Genomic DNA, 14,331 nt, shown 5'->3' with positions numbered 1-14,331 from the left:
TATGACTAGGACAGACAGAGAGAAGCAGTATGACAGACAGACAGAGAGAAGCAGTATGACTGGGACAGACAGAAAGAAGCAGTATGACTAGGACAGGAAGAAAGAAGCAGTATGACTGAGAGAAGCAGTATGACAGACAGACAGAGAGAAGCAGTATGACTGGGAGAAGCATTATGACTGGGACAGACAGAGAGAAGCAGTATGACTGAAAGAAGCAGTATGACAGACAGACAGAGAGAATCAGTATGACTTGGACAGACAGAGAGAAGCAGTATGACTGAGAGAATCAGTATGACAGACAGACAGAGAGAAGCAGTATGACTGGGACAGACAGAGAGAAGCAGTATGACTGGGACAGACAGAGAGAAGCAGTATGACTGAGAGAAGCAGTATGACAGACAGACAGAGAGAAGCAGTATGACTGAGACATTTAGGAAAAGTAATAAACTGATAGAGAGAGAGAGACAGTGTAGAGAGAGAGAGAGAGAGCAGTATGACTGGGACAGACAGAGAGAAGGAGTATGACTGGGACAGACAGGGAGACGCAGTATGACTGGGACAGACAGAGAGAAGCAGTATGACTGGGACTGACAGAGAGAATCAGTATGACTGAGAGAAGCAGTATGACAGACAGACAGAGAGAAGCAGTACGACTGGGACAGACAGAGAGAATCAGTATGACTGAGACAGACAGGGAGACGCAGTATGACTGGGACAGACAGAAAGAAGCAGTATGACTAGGACAGACAGAGAGAAGCAGTATGACAGACAGACAGAGAGAAGCAGTATTACTGGGACAGACAGAAAGAAGCAGTATGACTAGGACAGACAGAGAGAAGCAGTATGACTGGGACAGGCAGAAAGAAGCAGTATGACTGAGAGAAGCAGTATGACAGACAGACAGGGAGACGCAGTATGACTGGGACAGACAGAAAGAAGCAGTATGACTAGGACAGACAGAGAGAAGCAGTATGACAGACAGACAGAGAGAAGCAGTATGACTGGGACAGACAGAAATAAGCAGTATGACTAGGACAGACAGAGAGAAGCAGTATGACTGGGACAGGCAGAAAGAAGCAGTATGACTGAGAGAAGCAGTATGACAGACAGACAGAGAGAAGCAGTATGACTGGGAGAAGCAGTATGACTGGGACAGACAGAGAGAAGCAGTATGACTGAGAGAATCAGTATGACAGACAGACAGAGAGAAGCAGTATGAATGGGACAGACAGAGAGAAGCAGTATGACTGGGACAGACAGAGAGAAGCAGTATGACTGAGAGAAGCAGTGTGACAGACAGACAGAGAGAAGCAGTATGACTGAGACAGACAGAGAGAAGCAGTATGACTGAGAAGCAGTATGACAGACAGACAGAGAGAAGCAGTATGACTGGGACAGACAGAGAGAAACAGTATGACTGAGAGAAGCAGTATGACTGACAGACAGAGAGAAGCAGTATGACTGAGACAGACAGAGAGAAGCAGTATGACTGGGACAGACAGAGAGAAACAGTATGACTGAGACAGACAGGGAGAAGCAGTATGACTGAGAGAAGCAGTATGACTGAGAGAAGCAGTATGACTGAGAGAAGCAGTATGACTGGGGGAAGCAGTATGACTGGGACAGACAGAGAGAAGCAGTATGACTGAGAGAAGCAGTATGACTGAGAGAAGCAGTATGACAGACAGACAGAGAGAAGCAGTATGACAGACAGACAGAGAGAAGTAGTATGACTGGGAGAAGCAGTATGACTGGGACAGACAGAGAGAAGCAGTATGACTGAGAGAAGCAGTATGACAGACAGACAGAGAGAAGCAGTATGACTGGGACAGACAGAGAGAAGCAGTATGACTGGGACAGATAGATAGAAGCAGTATGACTGGGAGAAGCAGTATGACTGAGACAGACAGAGAGAAGCAGTATGATTGAGAGAAGCAGATTGACTGAGACAGACAGAGAGAAGCAGTATGACTGAGAGAAGCAGTATGACTGGGAAAAGCAGTATGACTGAGATAAGCAGATAGACTGAGACAGACAGAGAGAAGCAGTATGACTGACAGAGAGAAGCAGTATGACTGGGACAGACAGAGAGAAGCAGTATGACTGGGGGAAGCAGTATGACAGACAGACAGAGAGAAGCAGTATGACTGAGACAGACAGAGAGAAGCAGTATGACTGGGACAGACAGAGAGAAGCAGTATGACTGGGACAGACAGAGAGGAGAAGTATGACTGGGAGAAGCAGTATGACTGAGAGAAGCAGTATGACTAAGAGAAGCAGTATGACTAAGAGAAGCAGTATGACTGGGACAGACAGAGAGAAGCAGTATGACTGAGAGAAGCAGTATGACTAAGAGAAGCAGTATGACTGGGACAGATAGAGAGAAGCAGTATGACTAAGAGAAGCAGTATGACTGGGGCAGATAGAGAGAAGCAGTATGACTAAGAGAAGCTGTATGACTGGGACAGACAGAGACAAGCAGTATGACTAAGAGAAGCAGTATGACTAAGAGAAGCAGTATGACTGGGACAGATAGAGAGAAGCAGTATGACTAAGAGAAGCAGTATGACTGGGGCAGATAGAGAGAAGCAGTATGACTAAGAGAAGCTGTATGACTGGGACAGACAGAGACAAGCAGTATGACTAAGAGACGCAGTATGACTAAGAGAAGCAGTATGACTGGGGCAGATAGAGAGAAGCAGTATGACTAAGAGAAGCAGTATGACTGGGACAGACAGAGAGAAGCAGTATGACTGAGACAAACAAACAGGCTGCTGGTCCAGTCTCCTCTCTCCCCTGATGTCGACCCACAATAGACCGACTGGTCAGTGATGAGATTAACTACTGTTGACCCACAATAGACCGACTGGTCAGTGATCAGATTAACTATTGTCGAACCACTAAAGACGGACTGGTCAGTGATGAGATTAACTACTGTTGACCCACAATAGACCGACTGGTCAGTGATCAGATTAACTATTGTCGAACCACTATAGACCGACTGGTCAGTGATCAGATTAACTACTGTCGAACCACTAAAGACGGACTGGTCAGTGATCAGATTAACTACTGTCGAACCACTAAAGACCGACTGGTCAGTGATCAGATTAACTATTGTCGAACCACTAAAGACGGACTGGTCAGTGATCAGATTAACTACTGTCGAACCACTAAAGACGGACTGGTCAGTGATCAGATTAACTACTGTCGAACCACTAAAGACCGACTGGTCAGTGATCAGATTAACTATTGTCGAACCACTAAAGACGGACTGGTCAGTGATCAGATTAACTATTGTCGAACCACTAAAGACGGACTGGTCAGTGATCAGATTAACTACTGTCGAACCACTAAAGACGGACTGGTCAGTGATCAGATTAACTACTGTCGAACCACTAAAGACCGACTGGTCAGTGATCAGATTAACTATTGTCGAACCACTAAAGACGGACTGGTCAGTGATCAGATTAACTACTGTCGAACCACTAAAGACGGACTGGTCAGTGATCAGATTAACTACTGTCGAACCACTAAAGACCGACTGGTCAGTGATCAGATTAACTACTGTCGAACCACTATAGACAGACTGGTCAGTGATCAGATTAACTATTGTCGACCCACAATAGACCGACTGGTCAGTGATCAGATTAACTATGATTGATACATAACCAGCTCAGCTCGGATCATTAGTGTGAGTTTGTGTTGCCTTCTCCAGTACTGAAACCTCATGGTTGGCCCTTACTCTCTCCTCTAAAGGTCCTCTCCTCGCTCGTAGTTGTTCATATATTTTCCATGACATTTAGCTACATTTTACCACAAAATAATTTAGTTTCCTATAATGAATTATGGTAACTATTAATTCTGCAAGAGTGTTTTATATTCTAATAGCTGAAGGTCTGTTAGATCTTTGAATGTTATAAGCATTGTTCACATTCTTGTCACTCCTCTTGGAAAGATAATCAAGTCAAGTCGGTAATAATAAACAGGCTGGATGAGCCAACAGGTCAGTAATAATAAACAGGCTGGATGAGCCAACAGGTCAGTAATAATAAACAGGATGGATGAGCCAACAGGTCAGTAATAATAAACAGGTCAGTAATAATAAACAGGCTGGATGAGCCAACAGGTCAGTAATAATAAACAGGCTGGATGAGCCAACAGGTCAGTAATAATAAACAGGCTGGATGAGCCAACAGGTCAGTAATAATAAACAGGCTGGATGAGCCAACAGGTCAGTAATAATAAACAGGCTGGATGAGCCAACAGGTCAGTAATAATAAACAGGCTGGATGAGCCAACAGGTCAGTAATAATAAACAGGCTGGACGAGCCAACAGGTCAGTAATAATAAACAGGCTGGATGAGCCAACAGGTCAGTAATAATGAACAGGTCAGTAATAATAAACAGGCTGGATGAGCCAACAGGTCAGTAATAATAAACAGGCTGGATGAGCCAACAGGTCAGTAATAATAAACAGGTCAGTAATAATAAACAGGCTGGATGAGCCAACAGGTCAGTAATAATAAACAGGCTGGATGAGCCAACAGGTCAGTAATAATAAACAGGATGGATGAGCCAACAGGTCAGTAATAATAAACAGGCTGGATGAGCCAACAGGTCAGTAATAATAAACAGGCTGGATGAGCCAACAGGTCAGTAATAATAAACAGGCTGGATGAGCCAACAGGTCAGTAATAATAAACAGGCTGGATGAGCCAACAGGTCAGTAATAATAAACAGGCTGGACGAGCCAACAGGTCAGTAATAATAAACAGGCTGGATGAGCCAAAAGCTAAGTAATAATAAACAGGTCAGTAATAATAAACAGTCTGGATGAGCCAACAGGTCAGTAAAAATAAACAGTCTGGATGAGCCAACAGGTCAGTAATAATAAACAGGCTGGATGAGCCAACAGGTCAGTAATAATAAACAGGCTGGATGAGCCAACAGGTCAGTAATAATCAAGGTCAGTAATAATAATAAACAGGCTGGATGAGCCAACAGGTCAGTAATAATAAACAGGCTGGATGAGCCAACAGGTCAGTAATAATAAACAGGCTGGATGAGCCATCAGGTCAGTAATAATAAACAGGCTGGATGAGCCAACAGGTCACTAATAATAAACAGGCTGGATGAGCCAACAGGTCACTAATAATAAACAGGCTGGATGAGCCAAAAGGTCAGTAATAATAAACAGGCTGGATGAGCCAACAGGTCAGTAATAATAAACAGGCTGGATGAGCCAACAGGTCAGTAATAATAAACAGGCTGGATGAGCTAACACGTCAGTAATAATAAACAGGCTGGATGAGCCAACAGGTAAGTAATAATAAACAGGCTGGATAAGCCAACAGGTCAGTAATAATAATAAACAGGCTGGGTGAGCCAACAGGTCAGTAATAATAAACAGGCTGGATGAGCCAACAGGTCAGTAATAATAAACAGGCTGGATGAGCCAACAGGTCAGTAATAATAAACAGGCTGGATGAGCCAACAGGTCATTAATAATAAACAGGCTGGACGAGCCAACAGGTCAGTAATAATAAACAGGCTGGATGAGCCAACAGGTCAGTAATAATAATAAACAGGCTGGGTGAGCCAACAGGTCAGTAATAATAAACAGGCTGGATGAGCCAACAGGTCAGTAATAATAAACAGGCTGGATGAGCCAACAGGTCAGTAATAATAAACAGGCTGGATGAGCCAACAGGTCATTAATAATAAACAGGCTGGACGAGCCAACAGGTCAGTAATAATAAACAGGCTGGATGAGCCAACAGGTCAGTAATAATAAACAGGCTGGATGAGCCAACAGGTCAGTAATAATAAACAGGCTGGATGAGCCAACACGTCAGTAATAATAAACAGGTTGGATGAGCCAACAGGTCAGTAATAATAAACAGTCTGGATGAGCCAACAGGTCAGTAATAATAAACAGGTCAGTAATAATAAACAGGTCAGTAATAATAAACAGGCTGGATGAATCAACAGGTCAGTAATAATAAACAGGCTGGATGAGCCAACAGGTCAGTAATAATAAACAGGCTGGATGAGCCATCAGGTCAGTAATAATAAACAGGCTGGATGAGCCAACAGGTCACTAATAATAAACAGGCTGGATGAGCCAACAGGTCACTAATAATAAACAGGCTGGATGAGCCAAAAGGTCAGTAATAATAAACAGGCTGGATGAGCCAACAGGTCAGTAATAATAAACAGGCTGGATGAGCCAACAGGTCAGTAATAATAAACAGGCTGGATGAGCTAACACGTCAGTAATAATAAACAGGCTGGATGAGCCAACAGGTAAGTAATAATAAACAGGCTGGATAAGCCAACAGGTCAGTAATAATAATAAACAGGCTGGGTGAGCCAACAGGTCAGTAATAATAAACAGGCTGGATGAGCCAACAGGTCAGTAATAATAAACAGGCTGGATGAGCCAACAGGTCAGTAATAATAAACAGGCTGGATGAGCCAACAGGTCATTAATAATAAACAGGCTGGACGAGCCAACAGGTCAGTAATAATAAACAGGCTGGATGAGCCAACAGGTCAGTAATAATAATAAACAGGCTGGGTGAGCCAACAGGTCAGTAATAATAAACAGGCTGGATGAGCCAACAGGTCAGTAATAATAAACAGGCTGGATGAGCCAACAGGTCAGTAATAATAAACAGGCTGGATGAGCCAACAGGTCATTAATAATAAACAGGCTGGACGAGCCAACAGGTCAGTAATAATAAACAGGCTGGATGAGCCAACAGGTCAGTAATAATAAACAGGCTGGATGAGCCAACAGGTCAGTAATAATAAACAGGCTGGATGAGCCAACACGTCAGTAATAATAAACAGGTTGGATGAGCCAACAGGTCAGTAATAATAAACAGTCTGGATGAGCCAACAGGTCAGTAATAATAAACAGGTCAGTAATAATAAACAGGTCAGTAATAATAAACAGGCTGGATGAATCAACAGGTCAGTAATAATAAACAGGCTGGATGACCCAACAGGTCAGTAATAATAAACAGGCTGGATGAGCCAACAGGTCAGTAATAATAAACAGGCTGGATGAGCCAACAGGTCAGTAATAATAAACAGGCTGGACAAGCCAACAGGTCAGTAATATTTAACAGGCTGGACGAGCCAACAGGTCAGTAATAATAAATAGGTCAGTAATAAAAAACAGGCTGGATGACTCAACAGGTCAGTAATAATAAACAGGCTGGATGAGCCAACAGGTCAGTAATAATAAACAGGCTGGACGAGCCAACAGGTCAGTAATAATAAACAGGCTGGACGAGCCAACAGGTCAGTAATAATAAACAGGTCAGTAATAATAAACAGGCTGGATGAGCCAACAGGTCAGTAATAATAAACAGGCTGGATGAGCCAACAGGTCAGTAATAATAAACAGGCTGGACGAGCCAACAGGTCAGTAATAATAAACAGGCTGGATGAGCCAACAGGTCAGTAATAATAAACAGGCTGGATGAGCCAACAGGTCAGTAATAATAAACAGGCTGGATGAGCCAACAGGTCAGTAATAATAAACAGGCTGGACGAGCCAACAGGTCAGTAATATTTAACAGGCTGGACGAGCCAACAGGTCAGTAATAATAAACAGGTCAGTAATAATAAACAGGTCAGTAATAATAAATAGGTCAGTAATAATAAACAGGCTGGATGAATCAACAGGTCAGTAATAATAAACAGGCTGGATGGGCCAACAGGTCAGTAATAGTAAACAGGCTGGATGAGCCAACAGGTCAGTAATAATAAACAGGCTGGACGAGCCAACAGGTCAGTAATAATAAACAGGTCAGTAATAATAAACAGGCTGGATGAGCCAACAGGTCAGTAATAATAAACAGGCTGGATGAGCCAACAGGTCAGTAATAATAAACAGGCTGGACGAGCCAACAGGTCAGTAATAATAAACAGGCTGGATGAGCCAACAGGTCAGTATTAATAAACAGGCTGGACAAGCCAACAGGTCAGTAATAATAAACAGGCTGGATGAGCCAACAGGTTATTAATAATAAACAGGCTGTATGGGTCATTAATAAAAACAGGTCAGTAATAAAATGAGATACCACCTGGAGCTTCTCCCCTGACACATAGACATCTGGTTCAGTAGCATCTGTTGCCCCCTTTGTAAAGAGCATGCAAACAGTTTTTTTCACATTGAGATGCAAACACGAGTCACTGAGCCACTTTGTAACCTGGACCATTACAGTAGTGAGTTCTTGTGCAGCTTGTTGTTTACTCTTTGCATGCACATATATCACTGTATCATCTGCATAAATTTGAACTTCAGACCCAGTACAGACAGAAGGCAGATCATTAATGTACAGGCTGAACAGGAGGGGCCCCAGTATTGACCCTTGGGGCATGCCCACATCATAGCTAAGAGTGGGCGACAGCTCATTGCTCACTCTGACACACAGAGTTCTGCCTTCAAGGTATGCTTTCATCCATCTCAAGGCATCGGGGGAAAAGTTGAACTTGGAAAATTTTGTGATGAGAATCTCATGGTTAACAGTACCAAAAGCCTTCCTTAGGTCCAGAAACACAGCCCCAACAACAACTGTGTCCATCTTGGACTTCACATTGTCCAGAAGAAAGCAGTTGGCCGTTTCTGTGGAGTGTTTCGCTCTGAAGCCAAGCTGCATGGAATGTAATGTGGAGGGGCTGTTGTTGAGGTGGGCAATCAGTTATTCTGCTACACACTTTTCAGCAACCTTTGACACCACAGGTAGTATACTAATGGGCCTGTAGTTACTCATGTCAGCAGGGTCGCCTGATTTAAAGATGGCCGTTATTATGGCCGACTTCCATACCCTTGGAAACACCCCCAGACCAATAGATGTGTTGGTGTCCTTAGTAATGAGGCCAATGAGTGACTATTTGTAGTTTATAAGAAAGGTAGAGTCCAGCCCAAACACATCTTTGGCTTTAGAGTTCTTTAGTGAGCTAATCACCTTGTTCACCTTTGACTCAGAAACCTCCCTTATGATGAAGACAGGTTGAGCGTCATTCACTAGCACTGAGCCCAAGAATCCAGTGGAGTGGTTCTGTGTCAGTACCCTGACAGAGTCAATAAAGTAGGAATTGAAGGCTATTGCTATTTCGACTGCATCCTGTGTTAGATTGTTATTCACCATGATTTCTAGTCTTTTTGCAGTGTTACTATGGTCTTTCCCTGTTAACGTTTTTAGATTCTCCCAGATCAGTTTAGAATTTCCCTTTGCTTCACCAATTATGTTAATAAAAAAGTTTGCCTTGGCCTGTCTGATTTCTTTCATCACCTTATTTCTCAACATGGTAAACCTACGTCTGTCATGCTCTAATTTGGATCTTAGGGCTATTTTTAGAGCATAATCTCGTTCTTTCATCAATTTCCAGATTTCTCCATTTAGCCAAGGAAGAGTGCTCTTCTGGCCATTTGATTTGATTTTCTTTAGGAAGCCATTTATTGTAGTCTGGATTGTGGATAAAAAAAACCTGACTATCAGCTTCCACATCTGTATAGGACAAGAGATCATTCCAGTTCATTCCCTTAATTGTGTTTTCAAAATGTGTTTAATTCACTCTTAGGTATTCTTAGTTGATCCGGCTATCTAACAGAAGAGAGGTTAAACCTGCTCTTAGACAGCTTTCTGGCTATAAGTGTCAGATTATGATCAGACAGCCCAGTAACCATATTGAATGATTTAGTCACTCTCTCTGGTTTATTACTGAACACCAAATCAATCTGTGTTTTAGAGCAACAAGTCACCCTGGTTGGCCCTTTAACTAGCTGTGTAAGGTCAAAGGTATTAGTGATCCGTTTGAGGGTTTTCCTACAACACTTGTCTTCATAATTAATGTTACAATCTCCCATTAAGATGACCTCTTTCCCAAAATCACATTCCCTAAGCATCTTTCTTTGATTTCATTATTAATTAGTCGTTGGCTCTCACTAAAAAGATAGGCCCACAAACGTTAGGCTTGTAAAATTAACAATGGTATTACATTTAGTCCAATGAATGAATAAAAAGGCCTAGGAGTAGGAGACTATTCGGTTATGCAGCCCTCCCGCACTTCTCTGATTCAGGTTAAATGAGGAAGACACATTTCAGTTGAAGGCATTCAGTTCTACAACTGACCAGGTATATTGTTCCATTTGGACGTGTAGCCCAAATATCCACTACAGCTCTCAGACTGACTGGGGAGAGGGGTCTCATGTAGAGGATGATGTGCCATGGCCTACAGCAACCTAATATCTGTGAAGATGGGAGATGAACGCGGCTGAAGACCGTAGCTCAGTAGCATGGTACAGTGAGGTTGGTGAAGCAGCGTTGTAGAGCAGTCGGGTGAAGGAAGGGTAGTTTTGCCCTGTGTGAAACGCCACATTCACCAGAGAACAGAGGTTGCAATTATTTTACTTTATAGATCCTAAAATACTCATTTTAGAGTGTAGATGTACACAACCGTAATTAACTGAATATTTACTCAGGCTATTTATAACAAAAACATTGTTTCCCAACCTTGACAAAATATGACTTGTATTTGGCCTATTGATCATGATGAACCAAATCCAAACTGCAATAGATCACTTTTGTTATCAGGGGTAGGCCGTCATTGTAAATAGGAATGTGTTCTTAACTGACTTGCCTAGTTAAATACAAGTTGAATATATAAATATATAAATAAAAATCACGGTCTGTAGCAGCCTGTTCAGTTCTGTAACAGTCAACTATAACTATCAGATAGACGCGTGGGTGGGTCTCCAGGGTTCCAACACAGTATTAAAGTACATTTATGCTTGATCAAGTTCGTGCTTGGTGAATCCTTGTGACGCAATTGCGGAGCCTCTGGAGGCACGCAGAGGCCAAATTGAGTTTGGTACCGCTTTACCCCGCGCCTCCCAAATTGTATAACAATGCAATGGGTTCTGCATAACTCCTTATAGCTCTGCATCATTGGTTGAAGGTAAGTAGGGCGGGAGGTCCTACATAAACACCAATTCACTTCCTTGACAACTTCCTTCACAACAGCTCTGCTCAGCAAAGGGAGAAGTATACATGGCCTGACTCCTGCGGGGGCCGTATCGCAGTAAATGGTGCACGGCCACTGCTGACATCAGATTGACCATGTGCGACCTTTTAGCCTACAGCACGGCAGTTTATCGTGGTCCCCATAGCGCACCTGTGCGTCCAGAGGAGACAGCGGTGAACACTGACAGACAGACCCGCTCTCTGCAGCACCTGTCCGGGGGCCGGGCCACGGGGGACCGGGAACAAAAGAGCTCTGATAGCAGGAAGCTCATCCTGAGACGCTCAGCTCTCTATACGCTCACATACCAGGTTTAAATTATGTTATGGATGCCGATGGTAACAACAGTCCAACTGGTTTTTAGTCAACCAACCTGTCTGTCTAACTCTCGAAGGCTATAATCAAGGAAGTGCTGCTCGCATTAAGTCGGCTCCAATATTCACCCAACTTTCTCTCTTATATCGTAACAACAATATAATTATAACAATAATAATAGTAATAGTAATAGTAATCAAATCATATGCAATCGGTCTTACCCAAGGAGTGTGATCCTTTCTGTGTAATTCCGTTTTGACAACGATCCTTTATAAGAGTTAATTATCACCATAAAAATAAACAAAACTGTTCCTCAAAACTGCTCCAAAAACACTCTATATATGTACATCCGCATAGAAGTGTCGTAGTTGTAATATTATGCAGTTCTAAAATCAAATCCCAACAAGCAGCCTGCCTGAGCGCCTCTTCCACCCGGGCAGAGAGATATCCCCCCGAAACGAGCTCTTCAGTCTTCAAGTCTAAATCCTTTTGCAACCGCGTCGTGTTCAGCTGTTGTATCCAGTGAGTGACTATATAATCCCCATTATTTAATCATCTCTCATCTCTCTCTCTGGTCAGTTCCGTAAGGACCAGGTCGGGACCGGGAGAGAAGGATCAGCTCGTTCCGCTCTGCTCCACAGTGTTAATGTCTGCTGCCTCCAGACTCTGGACTGGAACTGCTGTCTGGTTGTTGGTGAAGTACAGCTCGAGTCCCACGCGGCGCTGCGCAGTGTACCTGATCCTACTGACTGACTGACGCGGGAGATAAAAGCAGCCTCTGCTTCGAGATGTCTTTCTCTCTGTGGCGATGTGCAAGAGCTTCTGGTGTCGCCTGCCAGTACGCTCGAGGCTTTCAGCAGATCAGCAAGTCGGGAATGTTCTGGGGGAGAGTTGGAGACGAGGAGGAAGGCGCCTCCCACCATCTCTTCTAGAATACAATCAATGGTCGTTATTGGATTGTCTGTCCAGGCAGATAATCTACACTCACTCGACACACACTAGGTGCTCTTACAGCACAGGAGGCTGCTGAGGGAAGGATGGCTTATAATAATGGCCGGAACAACGCACACGGAATGGCATCAAACACCTGGAAACGATGTATTTGATGTATGTGATACCATTCCACCTATTCTGCTTCACTCATTACCATGAGCCCGTTCTCCCCAAAAAAGGTGCCACCAACCTCGTGTCTTATCGACTACAACACTGAAACTAAGAAATATAGAATAATATAGACTCTTTAAGATGTATCGTTTTAGATATATGTCTGGGGAGAGGCTTGCTAAAACTTCCAATCCAATGTTGTTACACTCAAAAGAGATATAGAGAGCAGTACATGTAAATCATGTGGAATATTGCATCTAAAACAAAGGGACTCATCACTGTGGCAATATCCTGGAAAATAAAAATATCTGTACAGGAGGAAATGGCTAATAAAAGGAGTTCACCCTGTAGGTAATACAATGAAGCAATTCACTATAGGTAATCAATACAATTCATCTATTCACTATAAGTAATTTATACAAATAATCTATTCACTATAGGTCATCTACAAAGAAGCTATTCACTATTTTAATCTCTACAAAGAATCTATTCACTATCGGAAATCTATAGCAAGAAGCTGTTCACTATAGGTACTCTACATAGAAGTTATTCACTATAGGTAATCTACATAGAATCTATTCACTATAGGTACTCTACATAGAAGCTATTCACTATAGGTAATCTACATAGAATCTATTCACTATAGGTAAACCATACCATTAAGGTCTTCACTATAGGTAATCTACATAGAATCTATTCACTATAGGTAATCTACATAGAATCTATTCACTATAGGTAATCTACATAGAAGCTATTCACTATAGGTAATCTACATAGAATCTATTCACTATAGGTACTCTACATAGAAGCTATTCACTATAGGTAATCTACATAGAATCTATTCACTATAGGTACTCTACATAGAAGCTATTCACTATAGGTAATCTACATAGAATCTATTCACTATAGGTAATCTACATAGAAGCTATTCACTATAGGTAATCTACATAAAATCTATTCACTATAGGTAAACCATACCATTAAGGTCTTCACTATAGGTAATCTACATAGAATCTATTCACTATAGGTACTCTACATAGAAGCTATTCACTATAGGTAATCTACATAGAATCTATTCACTATAGGTAATCTACATAGAAGCTATTCACTATAGGTAATCTACATAGAATCTATTCACTATAGGTAATCTACATAGAAGCTATTCACTATAGGTAATCTACATAGAATATATTCACTATAGGTAATCTACATAGAATCTATTCACTATAGGTAATCTACATAGAAGCTATTCACTATAGGTAATCTACATAGAATCTATTCACTATAGGTAAACCATACCATTAAGGTCTTCACTATAGGTAATCTACATAGAATCTATTCACTATAGGTAATCTACATAGAATCTATTCACTATAGGTAATCTACATAGAATCTATTCACTATAGGTAAACCATACCATTAAGGTCTTCACTATAGGTAATCTACATAGAATCTATTCACTATAGGTAATCTACATAGAAGCTATTCACTATAGGTAATCTACATAGAATCTATTCACTATAGGTAATCTACATAGAATCTATTCACTATAGGTAATCTACATAGAAGCTATTCACTATAGGTAATCTACATAGAATCTATTCACTATAGGTAATCTACATAGAATCTATTCACTATAGGTAATCTACATAGAAGCTATTCACTATAGGTAATCTACATAGAATCTATTCACTATAGGTAATCTACATAGAAGCTATTCACTATAGGTAATCTACATAGAATCTATTCACTATAGGTAATCTACATAGAAGCTATTCACTATAGGTAATCTACATAGAATCTATTCACTATAGGTAATCTACATAGAATCTATTCACTATAGGTAAACCATACCATTAAGGTCTTCACTAT

At 41.8% G+C, this 14,331-nt stretch overlaps 1 protein-coding gene across 1 annotated transcript in view; it reads right to left on the bottom strand.

Annotated features, from left to right (window-relative positions):
- The window catches only part of fgfr3 (fibroblast growth factor receptor 3), a 238,107-nt gene extending 225,639 nt beyond the window's left edge, over positions 1–12,468 (bottom strand). The window contains 1 exon segment of the mRNA XM_090221491.1: positions 11,577–12,468. The gene's annotated coding sequence lies outside the window, so the exon portion shown is untranslated.
- Between the last annotated feature and the right edge of the window lie 1,863 nt (positions 12,469–14,331).

The sequence above is a fragment of the Oncorhynchus mykiss genome, chromosome 25 (genome assembly GCF_057628025.1).
Source record: "Oncorhynchus mykiss isolate SJ-2025 chromosome 25, ASM5762802v1, whole genome shotgun sequence".
Classification (NCBI taxonomy): Eukaryota; Metazoa; Chordata; class Actinopteri; order Salmoniformes; family Salmonidae; genus Oncorhynchus; species Oncorhynchus mykiss.
Note: the sequence above shows the minus strand (reverse complement) of the source record. Positions and strands in the feature narration are given on the sequence as shown.